Source organism: Heterodontus francisci, chromosome 1, assembly GCF_036365525.1.
Source record: "Heterodontus francisci isolate sHetFra1 chromosome 1, sHetFra1.hap1, whole genome shotgun sequence".
Classification (NCBI taxonomy): domain Eukaryota; kingdom Metazoa; phylum Chordata; class Chondrichthyes; order Heterodontiformes; family Heterodontidae; genus Heterodontus; species Heterodontus francisci.
This window is the reverse complement of record NC_090371.1, coordinates 75,859,966-75,876,164: the sequence shown is the minus strand read 5'-3', so window position 1 is coordinate 75,876,164 and position 16,199 is coordinate 75,859,966. Positions and strand designations below refer to the sequence as shown.

The 16,199-nt window shown below is 40.0% G+C and overlaps 1 protein-coding gene across 4 annotated transcripts in view; it reads right to left on the bottom strand.

Annotated features, from left to right (window-relative positions):
• Window positions 1-15,645, bottom strand: part of LOC137370072 (talin-1) — a 302,720-nt gene extending 287,075 nt beyond the window's left edge. For 2 of the 4 annotated variants that reach the window (XM_068032178.1, XM_068032203.1), the window contains exon 1: window positions 15,479-15,645. The gene's annotated coding sequence lies outside the window, so the exon portion shown is untranslated. Of the gene's footprint in view, window positions 1-12,684; window positions 12,870-15,478 lie in introns of those variants that run through there. The other 2 variants (XM_068032212.1, XM_068032195.1) reach the window with 2 other exon arrangements.
• Window positions 15,646-16,199: the final 554 nt, after the last annotated feature.

The following is a 16,199-nucleotide window of genomic DNA, read 5'->3' as shown; positions in this document are numbered from 1 at the left end:
CAGTATTGATCAAAGAAACTATTCTAGCACTAGAAAGGGACAATGTAGTGAGGGGTCAACAACAAAATCCATTTGCTTAGAATTAAGGAATAGAGGAGCTAATAAGCTACTGCGTGCATTAAGGCCACCAAATAGTGCAAAGGAGATAAAGGAGCATATTTGCAGGCACACTACAAAAAGATGCAAGAACTATAGAATAGTGATAATGGGAGACTTCAATTATCCCAATATAAACTGGGATAGTAAGGAATTCCTGTACTAGAGATTTTTCTTATCAGTGTGCTTCCAGCAAATGAGGAAGGAAGCAGTGCTGAATCTAGTTCTGGGTAATGAAGTGGAGCAAGAGGAACATATTTCTGTGGCGGACATCTGGGGGAACAGTGAATATAACAGTTAGTCAGTTTCACAATAGTTATAGAAAAGGACAAGGAATAATCAACAGCAATAGTACAAGTACATATTTGGACAAGGACTAATTTCAATGAGTTGAAAATAGATCTGGTCCAGGTGGATTGAAATCAACAATTACAGTTCTGCCTACCAGTTTAGCAATGAAAGGCCTTTAAAAGAGGAGATGGCTTGGGTACAGGCAGACACATTCCCACAAAGGGGAGAAGGATATGCATCCAAAGCTGGAGTTCCCTCAATGACTAAAGGTAGAGATTAAAATGAAACAAAAAAAAAAAAAGAGGCTTATGATAAATGTAAGGCTCATAGGGAAGAGGGGCAAAGTCAAAATAGCAGAAGTTACCGAGTAACATAAAACGGGAACCCAAAAATCTTTAAAGGATAATCAAAGGAAGGGTGGGGCTGATTAAGGACCAAAAGCGAGATCGTGTGGAGGCAGAGGGCATGATTGAGGTATTAAATACTTTGCATCTGTCTTCACTAAAAGATGCTGCCAATGCAGCAAGAGAGGAGGTAGTGCCACTATTGGATAGGATAAAAACAGATGAAGAGGGTAAAAGGTAGGCAGTACTCAGAAAAGTCACCAAATCCAAATGGGATACACCCTAGATTGCTGAGGGAAATATTGTCACAGACTTGTATTATTTTTTCTCCTCGGATTAAAAACTGTGGGTGTGCCTTTAAGACTGTTAAAAACCTTTAAGGGAAAGAAGGCAAATCATTTTTGATGAATTTGACTGAGTTATTTGAAGTATGAAGTGATTCATTTCAGTAGGAAGAATGAGGAGAGGCAATATAGACTAAATGATACAATTTGAAAGGGGGTGCAGGAACAGGTAGACTCGGGGTTGCATGTACACAAACCTTGGAAAGTGGCAGGACATGCTGAAAAGGCGGTTTTAAAAAGCACGCAGGACTCTTGAATTTATGAGACGCACAGAATACAAAATCGAGCTAGTTATGCTAAATCTTTATAATCACTGGGTAGACCACAGCTGGAGCAGTGTGTTTAATTCTAGTCACCCCATTTTATGAAGTACATCAAGAGGGCGCTGAAGAGATTTACTAGAAAGGTATGAGGGATAAGGGACTTAAGTCAGGAGACTACAGAAGCTAGGATGGTTCGCCTTAGAGCAAAGAAGGTTAAGGGAAAGTTTAGTAGAGGTGCTCAAAATTATGAATGGTTTTCATCGGCCTTATCTCTCCCCTTACTATCTTTGTAATCTCCTCCCGCACACCAAACCTCAAATATTTGCACTCATCTAATTCTGGCTTCTTGAGCATCCCCAAATTTAATCACTTCACCATGCATGGCTGTGCCTTCAGATGCCTGGGCTCGAAGCTCATGCCTTTCTACCTCACTTTCCTCCTAAAAGACACTCCTTAAAATTTACCTCTTTGACCAAGCTTTTGGTCATCTGACCAAATCTCTCATGTGGTTCAGTGCCATATTTAGTTTTATAATGCTCCTGTGAAAGGCCTTTGGAATATGTTATGTTAAAGGTGAAATATAAATAAGTTGTTGCTGGTAAAGAAGAAACCATTTCCAGTGGCAGAAGTGTCAGTGAACAGAGGACAAAAATTTAAGGTTATTCACAAACGATCAAGAGACATGAGGAAGAAAAGTTTTACACAGCCAGTTGTTGCAACCTGAAATGTGCTACCCAAAAAGGGCAGGCAAAGGAGTAACTTTCAAAAGTGAAAACAAAATATGACAGTCAGCCACATAAGGAGATATTAAGGTCAGATGTCCAAAAGCTTGGTCAAAGAGATGGTTTTAAGGAGTGTCTTTGAGGAGGAAAGCGAGGTGGAGAAGCGTAGGGAGGGAATTCCAGAGTTTAGGGCCCAGGATAAATACTTCATGGCATTTTTTTTTTTTAAAAAGAGCTGAGGAAAGAAGACAATGGGAAGAACTGGATAACTCTAGCAAAGAGCCAGCACAGGCACAATGGTCCAAATGGCTTCCTTCTGTGCTACATCATTCAATGATTCAACATCCTCTTTTACCTCCTACCTTCCCTCCATCCAGGGCCCCAAACACTGCCACCAAGTGAAACAATGTATTTCTTCCACCGTGGTATAGTGTACTTGCTGCTTTCAACGCAGTCTTCTCTACATTGGGGAGATTAAACACAGATTGGATGATCGTTTTGATGAATGCCTCTGTTCAGTCCACAAGCCTGGCCCTGAGCTTCCATTCACTTGCCACTTTAATTCCTCTTCCCACTCTGTTGTTCGACTCCTACACAATTCCAGTGAAGCTCAATACAAGCTTGAGGAACACCCCATCTTTCTTTAGGCCTTCCAGCCTTAACACTGAGTTTAAGGATTTTAAATCTTAACCAATGCTCTCATTTTCTCAAGTTGGGAGATGCTGGTAATGAAGAATAGCTGCATCAGAGCCTCTGGGAATGAGGTGGTGTCAGCTGCCATTTGGGGAATCCTCTATTGGTAAACTGCTGGCAGGGTGGTCCTCACCCCTGGGATCTTTCTTCCAGAACATTCTCAGACCACAGGAGCCCTCTCCACTTTGGCTGATATTTCATGCTTACATCTCCACCCTATGCCCTCCACCCTATCACAGACCTTATCCTATTATTCTTTCCTGTCACCACTGCCACCCACACATCACATTTTCACTGGTTCAGTTCTTAAAAACTGTGGAACTTGATTTTTCACCTCAACTGGAAGATGTTTATCACCTGAAACTTTAACTCTATTTCTCCACCATTGCTGCCTGATTTGGTGAGTGTGTTCCACCATATTGTTTTTATTTCAGATTTCCAGCATCCAAAGTATTTTCCCTTTAAGAGTCAAACCACATTGGCGAGACCTCCGAACATCTCACTTCTGTCATCATGCTGGGTGGGACTGCCCTTCCCTGGTTACATTTTTATCCCTCCAGTTGTAGCCAGAGAATCACCTGCAATGCCTTCTCTTCCCACACACCTACACAGTTAGCTCTAGAGTCCCCCAAGAATTATTTTTGGCTCCTTTCTATTTCTTATCTATATGCTATCCCCAGTGACATCATCTGAAAACAAAATGTCAGGTTCTACAACACCACCGCCTCTCTCAACCCTTACGCTGTCTGATTTGTCAAGCTGCTTGTCTGGCATACAGTCCTGCACAAGCAGAAATTTCCTCCAATTAAACATTGGGAAGACCAAAGCCACCATCTTCGGTCCCTTCAGCCACAAGCTTTATTCCCTAGTCACCGACGCCATATCTCTCTCCCTGGCAACGGTGAGGCTTAATTAGACTGTTTGTAGAGTCATTTTTGACTCCAAGATGAGCTACCAACTACATATATTGCATCACCAAAACTGTCTACTGCCACCTCCGTACATCATCCATCTCTACTGCTTCCTCAACTCATCTTCTGCTGATACACATCCACACCTTTGTTACCTCTAGACTTGACAATTCCAATACACCTTTGATGGCTTCCCACCCTCCATAAAATTGGGCACATCCAAAACTCTGCTGCCCATCTTCTAACTCGCACCAACGCTTATGCTCAATGACCTACACTGGCTCCTGAATAGCAAGGCCTCAATTTTAAAGTCCTCACCCTTGTTTTCAAATCTCTCCATGGCCTCGGTCCTCCCTACCTCTAACCACCTGCAGCCATACAATCCTCATATGTGTGCTCCTTCAACTCTTGCGCATCCCTGATTTTAATTGCTCCACAATTGGTGGCTGAATCTTCAGCTGTCTGGGCTCTAGGCTTTGAAATTCCTTCTCTGCCTTTCTACCTCTTTCTCCTTCAAGACTCTTCTTAAAACCTACCACATTTCACCAAGCTTTTGGTCATCTGTCCTAATATCTCATGTGGTTCAGTGTCAAATTTTGTTGGATAACATTTCTGTGAAGTTCCTTGGGATGTTATACTATGTTAAAGGTGCTATATAAATGCAAGCTGTTGCTTGGAGTCACAAAGCAGACTGAACAATGACATTTCCTTCCCTAAAAGCACAGTGCACTTTTTTTCTTAAAGTGTGGCAGCTTCATAGTCCGTCTACTGTTACCAGTATTTTTAAAAAATGTATTCAATTCTCAAACTGCCATGGTGGAAAACTGAACTTGCATTGTCTGGATTATTAATGCAGGCCTCTGGATTATTTCTAGTAACAACTACTATACTAGGAGACACTTCTTAACCCGGAGGTGTTTGAAAATGGAATGCTTTGCTACAAGGAGTAGTTGAGACATCTTTTAAGAAAAATGATAAACATCTGAAGCAGAGGAAGATACATGACTATGGGATGACAGATGGGCACTAGTTTTGGACTGTATAGCCAAAACGTAGCACACAGATACAATGACCTTAGGAGCTGTAAATTAATACAGTTCTAGACAGCATTGAATTTCAGCCTGTACAGGTATATCCCAGGGCTTCATAACAGGGTAAAGCACAACATTCAAAAAGTGAGTTCCAAAAGTGGCAGTTTGTCACAGCAGTTTTAAGTGGGTCAGGCAACAATACTTAAAAACGACTTCTATTTTCACACAAGTTTGAAACTCACACCTTAAGTTCCAGTTAACAAGCTTTCTTGTGGTTACTAATGCAAAATACTTACTGGAACAAAATAAGACTAGAAAAAAAACTATTAACCATGCAAATGCACTATAATTTTTATTTTTAAAGCAAAGACAAGACAAAGACCAAGTTTCCAATTAAGCAAGAAAGTATTACATGGTGCACGTTAACATCTAAATCTCTACAGAGAAAAGCTGCTTTAATACAAATGCTTGGAAGTCAGCCAGATGTAAAATTGCAGTACAGATTTGATAACTAAAGACAACCCATTCAGTAGATTCAAATGCAAATTCATATGAATTGTGCACCCGGATTAAGTTAAGAGGATTTACAAAAAAAAAGGTTATCCATTGAAAAGGACTGCACTGATATCCATGTTAATCATTTAATTTAGTCATCAAGCTGTGACACTACAACAAATAACAGTCAGTGAAGTGTTACACTGCAGGCTTGCTGGAATCTTTCCAACCTAAGAAACTAACAGTTGATCTACAATTTTGCTACAAATTGCTAAAGACACAGCAAGTTCCACATCTCCCCGAGCTCTACCCAGATAGAACACTTTATGGTTAGCAAGCAGTTGTAAACTTGAAACAGGTTACCAAAACAAAATATGAAGTAACCTGCTAAGCAACTCCATTAACAGTTAAATTTATACAGCAAAGGGCTCTCTAATTTCATGTCAAGGCGCTTATACTCACTATATTAATTTTTTTTCTATTTTGCCTTTAACACCACACCAAAAATGCTTTAAAAATAAGTACCAAAAAAGGACACTTAGCCAGGGAGAGGGGAATAGCAGAATAAAGAATGCCAACATTTTTCTCTTAGAAGAAGATTCTAGTCCCCAAAGTGTTCAGTGGCTCTTGAATTTCTAAAGTATTTCTTCTCTTCTCCATATTAAAGAAAGCACATGGCTCCCAAGAAAACATTTTACTGACCTTCTATAGGAAGGTGGGAAAGCAAGTCACTTCTGCTTGATGACTGATATAGGAAACAGATTATGGAGAGGAATTACATGTCTGAAGCTCCATCATTCATTGGAACACATTTAGTGCACAATGTTACCGAGTCACCCTCACTGCAAATAAAAACTTGCATTTACAGAGTATCTTATTACAGCTCAGAAAGACAAGAAAACTTTTCACATAGAGTGAATTATTTTCAAGTGCGGTAACTTATGTGAGGAAATAAGGCACCCATATTAGACTTGGCAAGATCCCACAAAAATGGCATAAGTAACAAGTTAATTGTTGTTTCCTCCCCAGGTGTGTTGAGAGAATAACATTGGAACTTGCTGCTTCACTTCAAATTAATCTTCAAATTCCATCTAAAATCACCAGAAGCAGAAGGGATCTGGTTTCATTTCTCATCTAAAGGACGGCACTTTTGACAATGCAGTATTCCCTCAAGCTACACTACAGGGTCAACCTGGATTGCATATTCAAGTGCGCAATCATCTGACTCCTAAGTGAGTATGTTACATGGCCAAAGCTATTTGAGGCATTTCCCTTGTGATGATATTGACCAATTTCCCCCTTCCTGAAACACCTCCCTTTAAAAGTCAATTTGATATGCTTTTTAAAATGATGAGTATAAATATTACAAAGCAGCATAAATCCAAACAGACTTATGTTCTGAATCAATTTAGCATTTTCTATGTAACATTTTAAAACAAAGTTCAACAACTGCATTACATTAGTCTGTAATGCATGAAGGTGTAGCAATTCATTAAAAATGTTCTTGTTAAGAAGTATTCTCCCAACTTTAGAACTGTAAAACAGTCCTGGTGTTGTATATGCTGAATAGCCTTATTATTCCTTGGTGAAAGAAGTGACTGGCAGAAAAATCCTTACTCAAGACTTGCAAAAAATCCTTGTATCAGAGAACGTTTCAGGAGTTCGGAACTTCCATCGAGTCTCCCAAGAACAAAGATTGTGTTGTTGCCATACAGACTTGCTTCTCACCAGGCATATGTAAATGAGCACTTTGCCACCAGAAACAGCAATTATGAGACATTTTCAATTAGAATTTTGAATGATTATTGCATACACAATTGTAGATTAGAACTGGCTTGATCTACTATAACAAATTAAACATCACAAAAAAGCTGACAATCTGCCTAGCTAAAATCACGAAAGCTCAATTTAGAAGATTACACACTATTTCTATGCATATAGAAATCATTAAAATGCATGAAAGTATAGCACTTCTGTAAAAGCCATGTACCAAGCTTTGGGATACCATTTCTTGCACATAATCAAGCTGCTTGTAATTTGGTCTTTTTTTTTCCAGCCAGGCTGCAAAAGCAGAAGCATTAAGTAGTTCTTCCTCTTTCTTTAAGGATAAGAGAAAAAGTGTTGCGACACTAAATTTATTTGATAATTCAAGATTAGTTAGAAATGTTTTAATTTCCTCATTTGCAGCCTGATCAGATTCCTCTGCTTGTCAGTCATCTCTCACTGCAGGTCTCCCACACCCAGGGACCAATGGGAGACCTACAATGTTTAACCTGCTGGATTTTTTATTAGATTAATAGTGAGGAAAGCCCTTTTCACTAAGTCTGCCTCGTTGCTGCTTAGTGTTTACACTGCTAACAGCAGCTATACGCACTCAATGAAACTAGGTCTGCGCAAGAAGTAGCAGTGTGCTGTGATATCATTACATTGCTATACTGTTACTGTGATGACATGATATCACTACGCCATACATATGCACTGTTAAATTTACCAATCCCCCACGTGCATGGAATGCTAGGCCTCCAGCACAGCTAGTTTACAGGAAACCTGGCTGCAAATCAGAAAAGCTAAATGTGACAGCCAGTTAGCTCACTCTTCTGAAATACAGGCTGCAAAGTAAAAAGAACTTCAGAGTAGCTCTATGAACTACTCTTCCAATGGTAAACACACACTATAACCACCAAATGGAGCATGTTCAGTTTTGTCATTCCAGGATTTCATTAAAGCATAACGTCCTCCAGCTGCTGACTGTGGCAGAGCAAGAGTTCTGCCTTCATCTAAAATATTCAAATTCCTCTCCAGATATGAAGCAGGGATGACCTCCAATAATAGTTGAGATATTCCTCTTCTCTTGGGTCATATGTCTCGTTACAGGTTATTTCAAATCTAGCACTTTCAGGAGCAAATATTCACAATTGTAACTGTCTGAACTCCTCATTCTGTCAGCGATGAACTTTGCTGTTATTTTCCCTTACATTTTCCTTGGTAATTAAGCACAGATCTAAATGTATTTACAAACTTATCAGAACATTTGAGATATCTTTTACACAAGATACATTCTATACAACCTTAAAAAAAATGTTTTAATGTAAAATGAAATTGTCTTCTATTCTTGCCAGGTGAACGACTGCTGCTCCCATTCAAGAAGCAATGCAGCAGCACATCAAAATAACTGGCCAGCTGGGTACAATGCATTGTTTTAGCAAATATTTTGAATTTGTGCTCAGTTAACTAGTCATAAGTACTGATTTAATCCAAGAAAAGGTCAATTTCATTTTGTACGATACACTTTATACCATGCAACATTAGTGCCAGAGTTTGAATCATTCATAATAATTAATTTCCGGTCATCCAAACAAATCTTGTGTACATAGAATTGCAATAAATGAAATCCATCAGTCTCTGATCTGTACCAAGTTACATAATGTTAATCAGAGTGATCATGGAGAAACATTTGGGCTTTAATATTCCTAAGTTGGGGAGGGAAAAAAAGCATCAGCCTGGGCTTCCACCTCTGATCATGAGCCAGTGACCCTAATAAAAGTTTGTGCACAAGTACGTGCACAGGGCGGCACAGTGGCGCAGTGGTTAGCACTGCAGCCTCACAGCTCCAGGGACCCGGGTTCGATTCTGGGTACTGCCTGTGTGGAGTTTGCAAGTGTCTGCGTGGGTTTTCTCTGGGTGCTCCGGTTTCCTCCCACAAGCCAAAAGACTTGCAGGTTGATAGGTAAATTGGCCATTATAAATTGTCACTAGTATAGGTAGGTGGTAGGGAAATATAGGGACAGGTGGGGATGTTTGGTAGGAATATGGGATTAGTGTAGGATTAGTATAAATGGGTGGTTGATGGTCGGCACAGACTCGGTGGGCCGAAGGGCCTGTTTCAGTGCTGTATCTCTAATCATAATCATAATCATATACGTTGGGTACAGATAGAATAAGATATTATTTTAATGCCTCAGATGGCTCATCACTTATGCACATACAAGACTGAAAGTCATGGAACCACAAAAGGATACAGACAGAAACTGGTTAATCATGTATGTGCCAGCATTTTAATAGAACAATCCAAAACTAATCCCACTGCCCTTCGCTCTCTCCGTTAGCTCTGTATCTTCTGCTGTTTCAAATATTTTTTTCAGTTTTCCCTTCACAGAAGGAAGGGTCTCTGCTTCAACCACTCCCTATTGCGAAGTAGCACATGCTCAAATAACCCTTTGCATAAAGAAATTGTCCTCATCATCTCTCTCAGTGGCAATTTCTTTTTTGGTCATGGGATTTGAGTGTTGCTGACAAAGTCAGGATATATTGCCCATCCCTAATTGTCCTTGAGCCCTCACCATTGACTCCCCAACTAGAAAGAATAGCCTTTCATTATTTGTTTTATCAAAACGCTTTGTAATTTTAAAGATCTTACTCATCCTTGGTCTGGTGGAAATAGTCCCAGTATCTCATGTCTCTCCAGATAGCTTGTTTCCCATCCAAGGCATTATGTTGATGAATCTACAATCTCTATGGCTTTAATGCCCTTTCTGTAATGAAATACCCAAAACTGTGCAAAGTAATTTAGTTGTGGTCTAACCAATGCCTTGTACAAATTAGTTAATTCTTGTACTCTATGCCAATATATATATAAAACCCAAGAGGTTATGGAGCTTTAAAGCTTTATCTACCAGCACTTGCAGTCAGGGAACTGCTGGGTATCTCTTTTCATCCAAATCCTTCTGCGTCTTTTCCTTGCATATATACTCCTAGTCCTTACTTTTCCTTCCAGAGTGAATTACTTCACACTTAAATTGCATCTGCCACCTGTCTGCCTATTCCACAAACCTTTATATCTTCCTGAAGTCTTTGCTGCCAGTATTATTTCTTTTATGTCATTAGCTAATTTAGAATTGGGGGTAAATAGAGAACTAAATTTATTTTCCTTTTAGCCAATTTTGAAAAGTAGGTTAAGAGCAGGTTGTCAGAGTAGTTGCGAACAGGTAATGGGGTCCCTCAAGGTTCGCTTCTGGGCATTTTGATATGATGGGAGAATGGGCTAATAATTGGCATATAAATTCAAGGACAACAAGTGTGCGGTGATGCATTTTGGTATAAAATCACAGCATTAATTATATGCTGATGGGAAGCAGGCTCAGTGCTGTGAAAGAGCAGACCAACTAGGTGATTGGTGGTGGGGTACAAGTTCATAGAAAATTCAAGGCAACACCTCAGGTTTATATAACAGTTTAAAAAAAATAAAATTCTACATTCTCTCGAGGTAGAAAAGCCAGAGGCAATGATGATCCTGTGTAGACCCTTAAGACCTCAATTGGAGTAATTTGTGTTCTATTGGGGTCAACACTAAGAAGGATAGAGTCATTCAAAAGGGTACACCACAGGATAATGTCTGATATAAGAAAATACAAATGTGAAAATCAAAATTGCTTTTATATAAAATGATAATGATAGTTTAAAATTCTGTCCAGATGACACAGGGTAGATAGAAACAGACTGTTCCAGTAACTGAGATCAAGAACAAGAGACCACAGATACGAAATTCAGAACAGAAGGCAAGAGAAACCTCTTCATATAGGCTGAAGGCTGTTAAATTGCCTTTCAGGTTTATTGTTTAAGGCAGAAATTGGCAACATTCAAGATTAGATTGAATATTTTGACAGGAACTGGGTTGTAGATATCTGCAAACAAGGTGGGTCAATGTGATTAGAACTATTTGCTCATATGGAGGTAAATGTTAGCACAGGCAGCTGACTGGTCTATTTCGGGATGGTATTTTTTGTATTTCTATATATTCTCATACCAAACAATTTGATTTTTCTAAAAAGCCTCCAGTGAGACACATTATCAAATGCTTTCTGAAAATCCATAAACATTACATCTACTGCATTCCCTTCATCAGATCAGTTACTTCTTCAAAAAGTGATTAAATTAGTTCAACAATTCCATGCTGCCTGTCCTCTATTAGCCCATGCATTTCTAAATTATCACTAATTTCTGGAGGGTGGCAAAGGAAGCCTGCTCAAAAAATGCCTGCATCAACATAGGAGCTGTTGGTATGCAAGTGAAATTTCAGCATTTGCAATAGGAGCATAAACTTCTGCACTTTCACCTTTAGGATTCTGTATAAAGAATGGAATATGAAATTAAGTTGATCAATGCTTTGAAGATCTTTCCTAGACAAAGTCATCCAAAATATGGCTACAAAAGACCACAACAGTTACCAAACTACAGCCTGTAGGTTAAATGCAGCCCCTGAGCACTCTCAATCCAGTACTAAAAGCTCAGACAACTCTTGTGAATTTGTATTTATTTCTTAGCTTGACCTGTTTCAATTATGATGGCTTGGAGGTTTGAAAAGGAATGCTTCAGCATATTCCCTCATTAGTGAGTAATTCCTAAAATCTGAACAAGGTCAGTTAGTATCAACAACTTAAGATGTAACCCAATTACTGGGAGCACAGATTTGAGCCTTACATCTGGCCCCACTACCACAAGCTCCATGCTACACACCTATGTAGCCAAAAAAAAAACAACAATGGATACCTCTGTAGTGGATGCAAATATACTACTGTCCCAGCTTAATTAGTAACAAGCTCTTGGGATAGACAAAAAAAATTTTGGTCAATTTTAGAGAAAGCTCTGGGAAATTTCTGACTGTCAGGCAGTCAACCAAGCTCTAGGAAGCCATGGTCATCCACAATCCATTACTTAACGTGCAAGCAATCCTTCCCTGCATAAAACCAAAAAACATTACAATTCATCCACTGGACCAGGCCAATGGTTATTCCACTTACATGACACCCAGCCTTGTTTACCAAAAAAGTATTCAGCACCCATTTAAAATTTGTAACAGCCTTCTCTTTAACTACCTTGCTAGGTATGTAATGATACACTTGACACCTGCAAGAACTTATATCTTGATTGTGTAGTCACCTTGTCTCATTTAAGCATGAATCAGTGTCCTGTTATCCGAGAGCTTTAGTTAATATTACTTACAGCCCACTTCATATAAACCTTAAGATATTAAATACTTCAAATAAAATCACCTTTAAGCCACGTTTATTCCAAACCCTAATATATTCTTTTGTCCTAACTCAGGCACCCATTTAATTTATCCTTCTTCATACTCCCCCCATGATCCCCTATCCTGAGATGTTCATTAACTATATGCATTTAAAACAATGAGTCGACCATGACTTGCTGACATACGGATAATCTGGTTTGTTTATTGGCAACTCCAGTAAAATTTCTCCAAGCTTTGCCATGTTACCAGTACTTAACAGGATCAATCTTGAGACATCTATCTCATTTTAAGTCATCTGCAACTAGTTATACCACTTGAGTTAGAGGCCTGCTACCCAACCCGAACCCAATGGCGTGTCGGGTTCAGTTCGGGTCGGGTCGGGTCCATCTTCCAGGGCTGGCTTTTGGGGTAAGGCCGGATGTGCACGGTAAGTGCTCTGCTGATAAGTATTAAAAATAAAAACTTACCTGAGCTGGGAGTCCGGGACGAAACTGAGTCTGCACAGTGAGCGAGTGACGTCACTATGACGTCTCGCGCATGCGCTGCAGCTTCTTGCAGGTTCGGTGTCAGGAAGGTAAGTAAAGGGATGGTCGGGTCAAGTAGTGGTGGGTTCGGGTCGGATTCTTTTTCCCGACCTAAAGCAGGCCCCTAACTTGAGTTAGGTGGGAAAGGATATAAAATACATCACTATAAACATAAGTATTCAGAATCACAATACAGCTCTATAGAAAAGGCAACGTAAATTAATGAATTTGCATTCACTACCAATGTATAATAGTCAAGAGACTAGTGTGGACATGTTACATTCCAACAAAGGCTGTAACAAAAAAGTGCAAAGTTAATATTTCATTACAACTGCCCGTGCTAGATTCAAACAAATCCAAAATGTAAAACATGTTTTCCACCCATTTTACCTACCCAAGTTCTCACTCAACTATGCCATTTTGAAGGGAATCTATTACTACAGTTCCAGCATAATTGTATTCTATGGACCAATAACAAAGCAAATCTTACTTTACTGTATATATACACGAACATACAAGTTAGGAGGAGTAGGCCACTCAGCCTTTCGAACCTGCTCTGCCATTCAATATGTTCATGGCTGAATTGATTATTCCACATTTCCACCTATCCCCGATAAACTTCCACCCCCTTGCTTTCAAGAATCTATCTACTTCTGCCTTAAAAATATTCAAAGATTCTGCTTCCACCACCTTTTGAGGAAGAGAATTCCGAAGACTCACCACCCTCAGGAGAAAAAATTTCTCCTTATCTGTGTCTTAAATGGGTGACCCCTTATTTTTAAACAGTGACCCCTAGTTCTAAAACATGTGGACTGTTAATACCACCTCTCATTCCAGTACAATAACCCTGAGTAAAGCCCCAAAATCAACTTACAGTAGGGAAGTATTAAATTGAGTAAACTTCTACTCCAATGGGCCCATATTTACCATATTCATCAAGCTTCCCAACATTAACAAACAAAATTCCAAGCAGCACACAGAAAAATGAGTGGAAATGTCAGCTTGGGTCTCTCCAACACACAACTGGCTCATGGGCAGTTTTGGCAAAGACCTGGCAATGTTTTTAGCTGCCCATCTTTTTAGCCATAAATGGTTGTGAAGAAAAATTAAATGTGCGATACAGGAAGAGTTGCAGAAGTGTTCCTTTTCACACCAGAAAAATCCTTCCTTTTATAGTTATCATGGTATATTACCAATTCTTCTTCTTTGGCCTCCTTGTCTCGGGAGACAATGGGTAAGCGCCTGGAGGTGGTCAGTGGTTTGTGGAGCAGTGCCTGGAGTGGCTATAAAGACCAATACTAGATTGACAGACTCTTCCACAGGTGCTGCAGAAAAATTGGTTGTCGGGGCTGTTACACAGTTGGCTCTCTCCTTGCGCTTCTGTCTTTTTTCCTGCCAACTGCCAAGTCTCTTCGACTCGCCACACTTTAACCCCGCCTTTATGGCTGCCCGCCAGCTCTGACGATCGCTGGCAACTGACTCCCACGACTTGTGATCAATGTCACAGGACTTCATGTTGCGTTGGCAGACATCTTTAATGCGGAGACATGGACGGTCGGTAGGTCTGATACCAGCGAGCTCACTGTACAATGTGTCCTTGGGGATCCTGCCATCTTCCATGTGGCTCACATGGCCAATTACAAGTATTACCAATTACAAAGACATTTAAATACAGGTTACAGAAACCAATCTCTAGTAATCACTTTTGAATAAAAGGGCTAACAAGTCACCAAGTGGCATGGATAAATGGAAAAATGTAACACGATGGAAGAATTTCCTAAACAATTATTCACCACATAGAACAGAAATGATTCTGTTTTTCCTCCATCAACAACATTAAACTAGACTGACAATCGTTTATTTAAATCATATAACTACTGACATTTGCAGAGGCATATTATTAAAAACAGGAATAAACTGCTTAATTCCAATGTCAAAATGTCTTGCGATAATGGCTCTAGATATCCACGTCACAAAAACACGATATAGATGCCGATCTGGAGAATGTAGTAGCCTATTACATCAGATTTCTACTTTTTTTTTTACAAAATATATAGTCTAATTCATTCGAAGAAAGAAAGCAGCAGAGGTTTCTTGAGGCTACATAACGTCTCTTGCAGTTACAAAACCTCCATCACGCCCTTCAAATTAATCCATTTTGTAAAACCATTTTTTCAAAAAACTCACCCCGCAGGCTACAAAGAACAGGAAGAGATACATGTCATCAAATCTGATAACTAACACTAACCACCCACAGGCCCTAACAAGAATCCCAAGCAGATATATAAAGTGTAACAAATTGCAGTTTTTAAAAAACTAATAAATTGTATCCGAAAGAGGAAAAACTTTAGAACGGAATGTGTCTTTTTTGTTCCAGTTCTTTCCCTTCACAGGAACCAATCGCTTCACTGGATCCGCTCGAAGGGTTTCCGGGTATGACGACTTGAGAAGTTCAACCAGAGCCAGAGAGTCGATGACAGTAAAGTAACGGCTGCAGGAGGCGAGGGGAGCGGAGACGGCGTGCGGGGTACCCGGGCGCCCCGAGCTCCTTCATCAGCGGCGAAGCGGAGAGCGCTGCAAACCCGACCGAAATCAACTGCTAAAACTTGGGCGCATCCCACACCCATCGCACTGTACTCTCTCATTAACTGCAGGCACTTTGCACTTCTCTCCCCTCAACCTCCCCCCGTCGCTATTTTTACTTTCATGCATGAGACAAAGTGCGCGGGTGACTCACCCTCTCTCGCTCTCGCTCTCTCTCTCTCCTAAGGCTGGTAGAAGTTCCTCCACTAGTTTTCCTCACTCCAGCTGCTGCTGTTCTCAGTCACCGAACATATTGCTGCCCAAAGGCTGAAGGAAGGCGAAAAAAAACCCTGCACTCAGCCAGTCTCGAGACTCCACCCTCCCGGCCCACGTTCCAGCGTGACGTCAGAACAGACGTTCTGTGTGGCTGTTTTCTGAATGAGAGACCATTCTCCCACCCCCTGCCAAAATGCTTCATTCCGCCAGTCTCAGATGAAACTAGTTTGTTACCTTGTTGTAAATTATTCACTGCTTTGACTTTGGCTATTGTTTCTGCGTCTGACGAAAGAGAATGCAAGCGGAGGTGTTCCCCTTGCAAGTTGTAAACTGGACTGCAAATGTTGAGCAACTGACACAAGCTGCATTGTTGAAATATGCTGGTTTACAAAATAAAAGCTTGCAGAATACTGTGACAGATCCTTTTAATTCAAATTGCTGCTAAATGTGTGATGTCAAAAGTAAAATAATTACTTTTTTCCTTTTTGAACTTTAAACAACGAGTAATGACAGAATAATAATTTTACAATCTATCAAATACAATATGCAATAGATACTCTTGTATTACTATCGTGATAGGCTCCTTTCATTGCTCGATTATGTCCAAAATGTAAATGATTTCATCATCGTCTGTGGATCCTTTCATGACTGGAGTCCGA